This window comes from Loxodonta africana, chromosome Y (genome assembly GCF_030014295.1).
Source record: "Loxodonta africana isolate mLoxAfr1 chromosome Y, mLoxAfr1.hap2, whole genome shotgun sequence".
NCBI classification, from domain to species: Eukaryota; Metazoa; Chordata; class Mammalia; order Proboscidea; family Elephantidae; genus Loxodonta; species Loxodonta africana.
In genome coordinates this window covers 17783441-17797914 of record NC_087370.1, presented here as the reverse complement: position 1 = coordinate 17797914, position 14474 = coordinate 17783441, and the positions used below count along the sequence as shown (strand labels likewise).

Below are 14474 nucleotides of genomic sequence, written 5' to 3'. Positions count from 1 at the left end.
TATATGCCAGCACCCTCTGCCAAGCACAACAGAACACCGTCCGACAGAGTGCAGGAAGATGAACCCCTGGGTTAGAAGGCACTCTAGAAAACACAGTGCCTACAACCGTGGACTCAAGCACAGCAGCGATGGTGAAGATGGCACAGGACCAGGCAACCTTTTGTTTTGTTCACGGGTCTGGAGCTAACTCAATGGCAGCTAACAACAACTACAACATTTTTCTCTTCTAGGAGGCAATGAAGTTCTCTAGCTTACTGGCCGAGTGACCTTGAGCAAGTTCTGTCAGCAATCTGTCTCCTCGCTTTAAAAACGAGGATGACGGTGGTTCCCCCTGGGTTTCATGGGAGCTAAATGAGATGAGGCCATGAATGCACTCAAACCAGAGTCCACAACTGGGGGCGAATGTGCTCCCCAGGAGACATCTGGCAATGTTTGGAGACGTTTTGATTGTCGTAAATTGGGGGACGGCAGGGACATGATCCTAATAGCTAATGGGTAGAGACCTGGGGTATTGCTAAACATCCTATAATGTGCAGCAGAGCCCCCTACACAAAGAATGATCCAGCCCTAAATGTCAACAGTGCCCAGACTGAAAAACCCTGGTTTACACATATACTTTATGGTGTTGGTGAAGAATACTGAATGTATCATGGAATGCCAAAAGAAAAAACAAAGGGGAGGATCACTTACTTTGGGTTACCAGGAGGAATCAGGCCCTGAAGGAGGACATCATGCTTGGTAAAATAGAAGGTCAGCGAAAAAGAAGACGACCCTCAATGAGATGGACTGACACAGTGGCTGCGACAATGGGCTCAAGCACAGCAACAATAGTGAAGATGGTGCAGGACCAGGCGACGTTTTGTTCTGTTGTGCCCAGTGTCACTATGAGTTGGAACCGGCTCGATGGCACCTAACAGCAATGACACATATACAACACTGAAGAAATATCTACCATTATCATCATCATTATTTTTAAAAGGGATGTTTATTCAAACTTGCTATATAGTTAGTCAAAAACTCTAGACTAGTAAACCCTTCCAAAAAAGAATACTGATTTGGAAGGAAAAAGAGTAATTCTCTATAAAACTGAAGTCAAGACAGTGAATATATAATTAGAATAAATCATCATTGACTTTTTTCCCTAAAATTTCCTGAGAAAATGTTAATATCCAAAGCTTTTCTGAAGCTCCCTGAAAATCCTGCCTAACCTAGAGTCCTAAACCGGTAATCATCGATACTAAAAATAACAGAGATGTTTTCTCATTTTTCACCACAAAAAAAATTTTTTCTTTCAATTCTTAAAATACATGTGAAAAGACATATTTAAATGCTGTTAATTGTCCATTTCAGTCACTTTAGCAGACACAAACTTTATTTAGGAGTGAGAGCCTTGGTGGCACAGTGGTAAGTGCTCAGCAGCTAACTGAAAGGCCAGTGGTTTGAACCCACCAGCCACCCCCTGGAACGAAGTTGTAACAGTCTCCTGTAAAGATTACGGCCTTGGAAACCCTATGGGGCAGCTCTACTCTGTCCTGTAGGGTTCCTAGGAGTCAGAATCAACTCAATGGCAACAGGTTTGGTAAGCCCAAACAGGTTTTCTAACCTTTAAAAGAATCACTATAGATTTATCCTACGATGAAGAGGGGATAACAAAAGCAAAGTACGAGAACAGTGTCCGTCATAGAGTGAGAATTGACAAATGTTTGCTCCCCACAGATCCTTCTCCCTAACCCCTATTCTCCGGACAGAAGTAAACAAGCAAAATGTCGCACCATGTGACTTCATTTAGTTTGACCAACTAAGACATTCAGCTGCATGTCTGGGCCTCTCAGACCTGTGGTGTCCTCATCTGTGAATAGACCAGTTCCACCACCAAGGCCCCTTCCAGCTTGAATGTGCTCTGGGCAAGCTTTACAGCCAGTTACTTGTAGGACAGCCCTGGGGAAAGACCTGGGGAGACACTGTAGGCTGCTCCTCCCCTTCTCCTCCAAGTCTAAGACCCAGAAAAACAACCCAGAGTTAGCGAGTGTGGCCTTCAGGTACGTGGAAGCCGCTGGCAGAGAAAGGAGTCTGCAGGGAAGAATAAGCACTGGGTATTTTATCTATTCATTTAGAATTTATTCACAGTGCTAACAGCAGTCCTTGAAACAATGTTAGCATGATTCAGTTTGCATTTTGGGGTTGTTTCCTTTGTTTCCTTTATTTTTGTTTTGTTTTTCTAACAGCTTTATTGAGATATAATTCACATCCCATACAACTCACCCATTTAAAGTGTAGAATTAGATTATTTTAAGCATATTCTCAAGGTTGTGCGACCATTACCAGAATCAATTTTAGGATCTTTTCATCTCCCCCAAAAGAAATTCTATATATTTGAGCTGTCACTCCCAATACCCTTACCCCCTATAGAGTTTGCTCTGTGTCCATTTTTCTTATCTTAAATTATTCACCATCTTTTTATTCTAGTCCCTAACAGGCAGTAACCTTTACTTTAGAGTTGAGAGTACCGTTGAGAGAATACTCGGCCTTAGATGCAAAATTTAAAAGTTCAAAGGGAAGCAAAAAAAAAAAAAAAAACTCAGTTACCAATAAAAATGATGTTTTAATGCAACACCTTAAAAACCAAAATAAATGCCAAAAAATCCACAGTGAACAAATACCAACATTTCAGATAAAGACAGGACCTGCTTATATTTGCACAATTCACCTCCCCGTCTCCCTGAAACTCTGCCAGGTGCAAAACCAGGCAGCCGGCCTTGAGTCCAGGTTGATCAATTTGATTTTTTTTAAAATACTGCCTCAAAAATGTTATTTCTCTTAAAGGCTGAGTTTTTTTCAGTGCCCGCTTAAATTCTGCACTGTTACAAGTAACTCACTCCCCTTATCCTCGTCCTGGCCTTGATACTATCTCCCCCCCTCCCCCTTTATTTTACCTTTTGTCTCACAGGCTAGTGTCTTACTTTCCGAATGCTGCCATAATGGAAATATCACAAGTGGGTGTCAAATAGCAATTTATTTTCTCACACTTCAGGAGGCCAGAAGTTTGAACTCAGTGAGGCTCTAGGGGGAGGGCCTTCTTTGTCTATTTTAACTTCCAGTAGCCAGCTATCCTTGCAGCTCCTGGGCTCACAGGTTCATCTTTTGTCAGATACAGTCTGTTTTCCCTCTGTGTCTACGTGTCTTTTTGTCTATGCTGCTCTGCCTATAACTCAGAAGGGATGAGGTTTAGGATCCGCCCTACACTGGTATGAGCTTAAGTGACTGAATGATTACATTACATTATCTTGCATTATGGAAAGGGACTGCATTACACTACGTTATGGAAGCTGATTACGTTATTTTATGAAAAGTGATTACATTATTACATTACATTAGAGATGGTCATTACATTATATTACATTCACAGGAATAGAGGTTAGACTTCCTACACATATTTTGGGAAGACACAATTCAATCTGTAACAGCTAGTCTAAAAGACAAAAAAAATTTAAAGGATAGCGAGTTCGGTAAAAGAGAAGCAAGAAAATTAGATGGCCCACAGGATGGATAATCAGCTCCTGAATAATTGAGGCACGGGTTGTTCACACTTGGAATGACTCAACTCCCCGATCCGACAACCAAACACACAGTCTCTATTAGTGCAAGTGCCTACCGAGACATGCATTTAAACTTGTGCCGTACGGCGTGTTTATTAATGATGGTGGAGACAAGGTAAGCAGGGAGGTAATCAGATTTGCTGACACAAACGTATTAAGTTGGTAAAAATTCTGGAGGAGCATAAAAAGCAGAGATGTCTAATAGGGCATTGTGATTGAGGCACAGGATAAAATTTAACCCAGAAAAGAATAATTTAAGGACAAACGCAGAGGCACTCAGGAAAACAGCTAATGATAAATGGCCCAAAGAAGCTTTTGAAAATGTGGCAAGGTTCCAAATGTGAACAAGATAGGGAAAAATCCAAAGAGATACTATCTCAGTAGACTTGATGCTGTAAACAACCTCCTCCTTATAAAGTAACTCCCCAACAGAAGCCTTCCCCAAATGATTCCATTTGATCAAGGAGCCCAAGGTGGGGACGTAAAAGTCCTGAATGCAGTCCTATTTTAAATGAGAGGTCCAGTTAGGTCAATTCGGCTCACAAAATAAGGAGCTACAAAAGAAAGGTACAGACGAAACATGTCAAAATTGGAGTATTTATGCTCAGAGTATGAGGACAAATGAAGATTCTCTCAGCCAGTGAAGAAGTCTAAGGAGAGTGAAACATGATGGTAAATGAAGATCTCATGTGTTCATTAGTCAGGGAATGCAAGAGCCAGATGGTACAAAACAGATACTGAAAAATAGAGAATAAGGAAGAACAATGTGCTACTGACACCTGACGGTGAGTCCTGCTTGGGGTGCTGGTCAAAGAGACCATCGACCGGCTGCAGTGACCACAGGCAGATAGGAATGGGATTGTTTTCTTTAGGTGCTGTTGAGTCGGTTCCAACTCACAGTGACCCTATGCACAACAGAACAAAACACTGCCCGGTCCTGCACCATCCTCACAATTTTTGCTTGAACTGTTAAAAAGCAAAGATGTCACCTTGAGGACTAAGGTGCACCTAACCCAAGCCATGGTGTTTTCAATATGCACGCAAAAGCTGGACAGTGAATAAGGAAGACCAAAGAAGAACAGACGCCTTTAAATTATGGTGTTGGTGAAGAATACTGAATATACCATGGACTGCCAGAAGATCAAACAAACCAGCCTAGGAAGAAATACAGCCAGAATGCTCCTTGGAACCAAGGATGGCAGACTTTGTTTCGCTTACTTTGGACACATTAGCAGGAGGGACCGTCCCCTGGAAGATGACATCATGCTTGGTAGGTGGTCAGGAAAAAAGACTCTCAAAGAAATAGACTGACCCAGTGGCTGCAACCATGGGCCCAAACATAGGAATGATTTTGAGGGTGGCACAGGAGTACGTAGCATTTCGTTCTGTGTATACACACGGTTGATATGAGTTAGAATCGACTCAACAATTGTGTGGAAAATTGCTTTGTTTTAAAAATGAAAACCCTGCTACACCTACACACACAGACAATAAGAAAGACAGGCAAAAGTCTCCATCGTTGATTTAGCTCACACCCTCACTAGAATAACTCCCATCCTATCTTAACCCCAAGCTGCTCTACCAGGCTCTCTTTTTCCATCCGATCTAATAAAACATCAAGGATAGCGCCGTGCTCCCAGCCTCACAAATAAGAAGGGAGCCATTTATCGTCTGGCGAGACAGCACGAGTCCCCGAGGCCCTCCTTCTCTTTAAGGCTGGGATCAGCACAAGATGTCCCGCTCATCCCAATGTTGGACCCGCATCAGTGGGGAGGTATATTGTGAAAAGCGATGATAGCACAGAGAGCTGGGGCCCCCCGCCCCGCCCCGGAGTCTTAGTGAAGACTGACACGTGAGTTCCGGGCGAGATCGTACTGCTCTGGAGAACATCATCTCTGAGGTCAAGTGCACCTCAGGGCGAAGATCGCTGTGATGGCCGGGGCCCCGGTAAGGCAGTCCCATCCACCAGGAGTGTCCCACAAAGACAGCTGTGTCAGTGCTACCACGCTACTCCATCCATCATAGGGCTTAACTAGCACCCGCCATGCTGTGTCTGGGGCACCTGGTGGATACGGACGCCCTGCTCCATGCTTGTCACCAGATACCTTCAGGGAGAAGAGAAATGGCAGCTCCTGTCACTAGTCCAGGGAAATCCACAGATTCAAAGGCTGGATCAAAATTGTTCCTCCTTTTCCCCCCTAATTTTAGAATAAACACTTTGTTCCCGCTGTAGGGTGTCATCGAGTCAATTCTAACTCAGAGTGACTCCACATGACATAGTGGAACTGCCACATAGGGTTTTCCAAGGCTTTAAAGCTTTACGGAAACAGAACGCCACTTCTTTTTCCTGTAGAGAGGCTGGCAAGTTAGAACTGCCGACCTTTCGGTTAGCAGCCGAGTACTTAACCACTGTGCCAGCTGGGTTCCTTGGTAACTCTATAAGGTGGTAGATTAGTTTTCTATCACTGGAGTAACAAACGCCCACAAACCGAAGGGCTTAAAATGGCACAGCTTTACTCTACAGTTCTGGAGGCCAGATGTCCTAAAAATCAAGGTGTCAGCCGGGCTGCGTTCCTTCTAGAGGCTTTGAGGGGGAATACATCTCTTGGCCTTTGGGACCCCTTCCTGATCTTTGGCGCCAGCAACATGGCACATCTCTGATCCTGCTTCTGTCCTCACCTCTCTCTCGCTCTGTCTTCAGCCAGGAAAGGGTCTCTGAGTTTAAGGACCCTAGTGATTACTGTGGGTCCTCCTGGCTTATCCAGGATCATCTCCCCATCTCAAGATCCTTACTTTAGTCACATCTGCAAAGTTCCCCTTACCTTGTTAGGTAACACACTCTCTCTCTGAGCCTGTCTCCTCATCTATACAGTGGGAAGGGTGCCACCCACCTCTGAGTAGGACCCTGTGGTGTGGTGAGGTGTACCCAGGACGCCCTCTCCTGATGTCTTAGTTATCTCCAAACCTGTTGCCTTCAAGTCAATTCAGACTCATAGTGACCCTGTAGGAATGAGCAGAATTGCCCCATAGGGTTTCTAAGGCTGTAAGGTTTATGGAAGCAGACTACCGCATCTTTCTCTCGTGGAGCAGCTGGTGGGTTCACAACACCAACCCTTCAGTTAGTAGCTGAGCACTTAACCACTGTGCCACCAGAGCTCCTTAGTTACCTACTGCTGCTATAACAGAAATACCATGAGTGAGTGGCTTTAACAAACAGAAATGTATTCTCTGACAGTTTAGGAAGCTAGAAATGTGAATTCGGGGCTCTGGCTCTAGAGGGAAGCTTTCTGTGTGCATCAGCTCTGGGGGAAGGTCCTTGTCTCTTTTGAACTTCTGCTCCTGGGCAGTCTTCATTGTGGCTTGGCACCTCTCTTCCCCCATCTCTGCTTCTCACTTGTTTAATTCTCTTTTATATCTCAAAAGAGACTGACTAAAGACACGCTGTACACGAATACTGCCTCATTAACATAACAAAACCCCATTCCCAGATGGGATTATAACCACAGGTATGAAATCAAAACCAAACCCATTAATCTCGAATCAATGCCGACTCTTAGTGACCTTATAGGACAGAGCAGAACTGCCCTATAGGGTTTCCAAGGTGCAGATGGTAGATTCGAACTGCTGACCTTTTGATGAGCAGCTGAGCTCTTAACCACTGTGCCAAGAGGGCTCCAACCACAGAGATAGGGTTTAGGAATTACAACACATTTTTAGGGACACAATTCAATCCATAACCCCTGGTTAATTCCCTAATCCCAACTTCCCTGCATTCACTGGTGTCTTGCCTAGCTGGCCGTTAGCAGAAGACAGGGACTTGGATTATTTAACGTTGTCTTACAAACAGCCCAGCCCTCCCCATCCAGACGTTTACCTCTAACTGGCCATGGTCGGATTACAATGAAAACAGGTGAGTTGAGAAAGCACCTTCACTAGGACGAAGGCTGCAGAGTGTGTAGAATCGCACGTGTCAGCCTTGGGCTTAATTAAGCTTAACAATTAGGGACATTTGGGAAGTAGACACAGTCCACAGAAATGCTGTTCTCTCTCACCACACCTACTCCCCAAAGCCGTGCACACACAGTGACCACCACTGCCAAAAACGGCAGCTGCCCAGCTCCAGCCCTTTAAAAAAGGAGTCCTGTTGTGAAATGCCAGTAAAGGGATAAAGGTGTGCCTACGCTTTCTACAAGGGAAGAAACCTCAGCAGGAGTGATGTGGAGCATTGCAGAGGGGCTTAGATATGCCAGGAGGGGCAGCTCTCCAAGGGGAGGTCACCCGGTGCCAACAGCTTGGCTCGAGCACTAGGCAGCTTTGAGAGTTAACCCACTTTACCTCCCGCAGCCTACACTACCTGAGGCGCTGGTAGCTCAGTGGTAGAATTCTCCCCCTCCACGCGGAAGACCTGCATTGGATTCCGGCTACCGCGCCTCATGCATAGCCACCGCCCATCTGTCAGTGGAGGCTTGCGTGTTGCTATGATGCTGAGCAGGTCTCAGCAGAGCTTCCAAAGTACGAAGGACTAGGAAGAAAGGCCTGGCAATCTGCTGCTAAAAATCAGGGAAAATCCTATGGATCCCAACAGTTCGATCCCCATTGTGCCTGGGGCGCCAACGAGTGGGGGAGCCCCACGAACAGGGCTGAGGCCGTGGCTGCTAACAATAGCACAAACCCACTACACAGAACAATAGCAAGGCGTTCTCAACGAGAAGCCTCAGGAGGAACGATTGGTGGTGAAGGCCTGCAGGCAGAGTTGGACGCCAGGCAGCTCAGTTACCTGAGTGTGGGGAGAATCATGGCAGCCTGGGGGAACGGGATGGTCTCCATGGAAACAGTTCTGTGTCAGCAGCAGGAGCTGGTGCAGACACTGGGAGCTGCAGAGTGTGACCAATTGCTTGCAGCTCATCAGGGTAAGAAGCAGGCAGTTTGCCTTTCACAGGTCAGATACAACTCTCAGCGTTGGTTTTCTTTGCTCTTCCCTGTATTTAGGAACAGGCTTTAAGAAAAAAAAAAAGCTCTATTTGACCCTTTTCATCGGGGGTTGGCCCAGAACAAGAAATGAGACGTAACCTAGAAGCTGAGGATATAACCAATTTTTAAAGGTGAGAGGCCGCCTGCCATCGTACAGCTTTTCTGTCGGAACAGCTCCGGCCTTGTCCAGAAGGATGCTGTGGAGGGAGAGAATTACAGTGGGGTCCAGGACACACCCTCCATGTCACCACAAATCCCTCTCTATCACCGGATTTTGAACTCAGGGTGATGCGTCAAGTGTTTCTATCTCCATTGTGACTGGCGCATGGGTCCCCTTATCGAAAATGGGGCCTCATTGCATCCACTTAACGCAAAGAAACCAAAGTTAAGAGTATTAGCCTGGCTTTAAAATTAGCAAGTAAGGGCTGTCCTGTGCATTGAAGGATGTTTAGCAGTATCCCTGGTCTCTACCCCCTAGTCATCCTCTGTAGTGGGGGCCGTCCTGTGCACTGTAGGGTGTTGAGCAGCATCCCTGGTCTCCATCCACTACTCTTTCCGTGTGGTGGGGGCCATCCTGTGCACTGCAGGGTGTTGAGCAGCATCCCTGGTCTCCACCCACTAGTCATTCTCTGTGGTGGGGGCCGTCCTGTGCACTGTAGAGTGTTGAGCAGCATCCCTGGTCTCCACCCTCTAGTCATTATCTGTGGTGGGGGCCGTCCTGTGCATTGCAGGGTGTTGAGTAGCATCCCTGGTCTCTACCCACTAGTCATTCTCTGTGGTGGGGCCGTCCTGTGCACTGTAGGGTGTTGAGCAGCACCCCTGGTCTCCAACCCCTAGTCATTCTCTGAGGTGGGGGCCGTCCTGTGACCTGCAGGGTGTTGAGCAGCATCCCTGGTCTCCACCCCCTAGTCCTTCTCTGTGGTGGGGGCCGTCCTGTGCACTGCAGGGTGTAGAGTAGCATCCCTGGTCTCCACCCCCTAGTAGACGGGTCCACAGAGTCACAGAAAGGCGCCAGTGGTGGCAACCCAGGCGCCTTCCCTCCATGCGGGCCAAGGTGCTCTTGCCCACGCTGCTTGGTAAGAAGAGCTGGGTTGGAGGACTTGGTTGATTTGCATTTTGCTGCCTTCCCACTAAATAGTAACAACTAGGGATACAAAAGGTATAAGGCTTTTGTAAGTTGAATACATGCTTTATCACACACCCTATTTAAAAGTAGATCTCTGTGGGTTCTGTGCTTTTTAGATGAGTGCCTATTTCAACAAAGAGCCCTGACGGCACAACGGTGAAGCGCTCAGCTGCTAAGTGAAAGGTTGGCAGTTTGAACCCACCGGCCGTTCCATGGGAGAAAGACCTGGCAATCTGCTCCTGTAAAGAGTACATTCTAGGAAAGCCTATGGAGCAGTTCTATTTGTCACATGGCGTTGCCATGACTCAGTGACACCCAACAACAACAACCTATTCCAACAGCTCTGTGAAGTCGCCTCTCATTTCAGATCGTCTTCTCTGCAGAATTCGGGACTCTTCTGGGACCCACGAGAGACTCGGAGGCACCCTTCTAGCTGGATCTCAGTTGGAAGGACAGAAAGGGAACATTCTAAGGGGCAGAGATGCCTGGCCACTGGCCGGCTTGAAGGGCTGGCTCCGGATTTGAGGAAAGCAGGCAGCACCCTTATGCCTTTGAGCCACCAAGCCCATTTCCATTTTCTGGATGGAGTTCAAGTCAGTGTCAAATTCCCCCAATGGCTAAACTGTGGGTTTCCTTCTCAACCCAATCATTATACTCTATGTCTTCAAAGTGCAGCCCTTTGAGATCAACTCTTGGTTTTCAGGGGGTATGTACCCTTCTCTATCTACCCAGAAGGCGCCATTAGTCTCTTGTACAGCCAGCGTTGCTGATGACATTTAAACAACTATTAACATCCCAAATCGCACCCTATTTTGTTGTTGCCCGATAAGCTTGATTACTGCTGATGACTCCAAATGACAGCATCACCTGGGCTCACTTTAGCGTGCACATAAAAACACCTCCCCTTGAACCACCCACCCCCTCCACATTTTTAAAGAACGAGATGCAATCTTCTGCTTTTGTCCAAACCCACAGCCTACGTTTCTAGGCATTGTTTTCTATTTTTCCAGTTTGCGTTGGGTAGGATTGTGAACTTGAAGGCAGGTGGGCCTCCTCTAGTTTGGGTTTTGATCTTTTCTTCGGCAACTTTGAGCTATTCCATGTGCGTCTCCCTGAGTTTGTGGGCATCTGTAAGCTGCCCTTGTCCTTGATCTCAATGGATAATCATGGGATGTCTTTTCCTATATTAATGGAGAAACAACCCCAGACATGTTGCCATATTAGAAGGGACTTTCTGTGCTGGCAGAAGCCCATGGGAGATGCAGAGGGTTAATGCACTTGGCTGCTAACCAAAAGGTTGGAGGTTCCACTCTACCCAGAGGCACCCTGGAAGAAAGGCCTGGCAATCTGCTTCTGAAACCTCAGCATCTGAAAGCCTCATGGAACTCAGTTCTACTCTGACACACATGGGTCGCGGTGAGTCAGGGCTGACTGGAGGACAACTGTTTTATCTTTAGTGTTGGCAGAAGGAAGCCATGCTGCTCCCCCGCCTTCACTTCTCACGCTGCCTGGCTGTTCCCTGGAAGCCTTCATGAAAGCCTTCCTCTTCATTCTTTCAGTACCCATTTTACTATTTTCTATCCCTTTGGGATTGATTTCCCACTTATGTTTACTTTCCTCTCTTTTTTTTAAATCTAATTTTGGATGCCCAAACTCATTCTCAAACCAAGAAAGCAGGAAGTATAGTCTATTTTTAAATTACCCTTCCCTTGAGGACTAAGCCTAGAGTAGCTTTGCCCACAAATGGACACAACTGTTGTTTTATTTAACGTCCAAAAGCATGCTAACTTTCCAGACTGCGCACTTCTTGAGGGCAAAGGTTGCGTCTTGTACATCTTTTTGTCTTCGAAACCTTGCTCAGAGCCTGGGACAGGGTAGATTCTCAAATGTTTGTTGGATGAAATGAAAAAAACTTTACAACCTCCCCCTAAAATAGAGATCACTCACAACTTCACTGAATATTGAATGGGAACCAATTATGTTTCACGCTCTGGGGTATCAGCATAAGCCACACAGACTAGTTCTTTGCTCAGCTGGAGTTTAACTTCTAGAGAGCAGACAAACACCCCTGCCTACCCCCCGCCCCCCGCAACAGTAGTTTCATATGGCGGTAAATGCTATGAAGAAAAACGAAATCAGTGTATTAAAGAAGGGGTTCTTCAGATATATAAATGGTCATGGACAGACTCTCTAAGGAGGTGATACTTGAACTGAGAGCCTGAATAATTAAAAGAGGAAGCAAAAACCCACTGCCATCAAGTCGATTCCAACTCATAGCGACCCTATAGGACAGGGTAGAACTGCCCCATAGAGTTTCCAAGGAGCACCTGGTGGATCTAAACTGCTGACCTTTTGGTTAGCAGCGGTAGCTCTCAACCACTACGCCACCAGGGTTTCCAGAAGAGGAACCAGCCATGTTAATACCTAGGAAACAGTTAGGGGGAGTACCAAGTGCAAAGTCCCTGAGGTACTAAGTTGGCATTTTGAAGAAGTGGGGTATAATTTGGGATTTTGAGGGGATAGGCAATAAAAAGAGTAGCAGAGCCATTGTGTCTAGTCCCTGCTGACAGGGTTTAACAGGAGAAGAGACAGTCAGTTCCCTTGGTGAGCAGCAGGAAAAGAAAGGGGTCATGTTATACTCTCTGAGGAGGCCACTAATTACAATAACAGGAGTGAGTAATGCCCTTTGGGTCTCATTGCTGATAAACGTATGATGTTCACACACGACCTCCCTGTCCACCATATACTCACGCATCGGGATATTGTTTCCCTGTGTCTGGGGGGAGAGAGTCCTCATCCTGTGGCATCACGAGCCTGCTGGGGAAGGCTTGCTGTCAGAACTTACGGGGAAGGCTGCCTCTGTGGATCATGCCCTGCTATGTTCAGTCCGGGAAAAGAGTACACTGAGAAGAAAAACACCCAACCACGCCTCGCTTTCTCTCTTGGAGCGTATCACTTATTTAAGCTAAAACCAAAATCTCAGAAGAGAAAGACATCTTGAATTGTCCCCGATCTGCAAGTTCCAAGATAAAGAAGCAAACTCAGTCTTACTAAATAAGTACATAAATAAATGAACGAGATGTGACTTCACACATACCAGACTGGCAAATCATGAAGACTGTGAAGAAACTGAGAATGTGAGAAAGTAGGAAATCTTACACATGTCTGGCAGGAACAAGGATTGGTTCCACCCCCTTGGAGACAATTTTGCAAGATCTAATAAAGTTCAAGATGGGCATAATCTCTGACCCAGCAATTTTCCTTGGAGGCGTATACTCTAGGGAAATTCTCCGGTGTACCCACAAAAAACGGGTGAATAGATGTTTACCGGGGCATTGCTTGCTATAGTAAACAACAAAACAAACCAAACAAGAAAACTCAAGAGGCAGCAATAGAGAAATGTACCAAAACCAAAACCCAGTGCCATCGAGTCGATTCCAACACATAGCAACCCTACAGGACAGAGTAGAACCGCCCCCTAGAGTTTCCAAGCAGCCCCTGGTGGAATCGAACTGCCAACTATTTGGGTAGCAGCCTGAGCTCTTAGCCACTGAGCCACCAGGATTGCTAGATTATGACATGTTCTTAAAACGAAATATCACCCCGAGACCAGAAGAACTAGATGGTGCCTGGCTCCCACTACCAACCTTTATGACTGGACAGAGTGGGAGAAAAACCTAGATAAAAAACGAGACTAAAGGGGCACATCAGCCCGGGGCAATGACTAGAAGGCAGGAGGGGACAAGAAACCTGGTAATAGGGAACCCAAAGTTGAGAAGGCAGAGTGCTGACATGTTGTGGGGTTGGTAACCAATGTCACAAAACAATACATGTACTAATTATTTAATGAGAAGTTAGTTTGTTCTGTAAACCTTCATCTAAAGTACAATTACAAAAAAAATTTTCACAAAAAAGACCAGAGCTACTGGTCTGACAGACTGGAGGAACCCCTAAGACTATGGCCCTAAGACACACCCTTCTGACCTGGAACTGAAGCCATTTCCGGAGACCACTTTTCAGCCAAACAATAGACAGGCCCGTAAAATAAACAATAACACCCGAGAGGAACGTGTTCCTTAGAACAATCAGTTACACAAGAGCAAAAGGACAACATTTGCCCAAAAGCAAAGATGAGAAGGCAGAAAGGCACAGAAAATCCAGATGAAAGGAAGCGAGGAAGCCAGGGCGGACGTGGGGAGAGTGCTGACACAGTGTGGGGATCGCAGCCAATGTCATAGAACACTTTACGGACAAACTATAGGATGGGAAACTAATTCGCTCTGTAAACTTTCACCTAAAGCACAATTAAAAAAATAAAAAAAAAGAAGAACCATCACATGGCAATTAGAACGAAGAAAATAGAGCTACAGGTATAAACGTGGTAAACAGGCTACTACTGAGTTTCCAGGCCAGTCAAATAAAAATGGGGTGTGCAATAACACTAAGAGGACATCAATGGTTATTATGCATTTTTTCCAAGCATGTCATTAGCAGGAACGATGTTTCTAAGAACAAGAGATTTCTATTTACATCCACTGGGATAAGATATAAAAATACCCCCCGCTAATCCTATAATTCTTGATTGAAAATGCTGCAAAGTGCCGGTTCGGATCTCACTTTCTGGATGGTCTGTCATCATTATATTAACTAAGTCCAAATAAACAACAGGCGGTGTCAGTCACTCAGCATTTTGTATTTGTAGCTTCTGCGTTGCTCTTGCTTTGTCTTTGGAATAATCCTTTGGCCAATCAGTACCACATGATGGAGGGCCTGCGCTGTGC

At 45.9% G+C, this 14474-nt stretch overlaps 1 protein-coding gene across 1 annotated transcript in view; it reads right to left on the bottom strand.

Moving 5' to 3' along the window:
* Nucleotides 1-14474, bottom strand: part of LOC111747947 (cuticle collagen 36-like) — a 446727-nt gene that overhangs the window by 157353 nt on the left and 274900 nt on the right. Inside the window, exon 26 of the mRNA XM_064278905.1 lies at nt 691-910. The gene's annotated coding sequence lies outside the window, so the exon portion shown is untranslated. The remainder of the gene's footprint in view (nt 1-690; nt 911-14474) is intronic.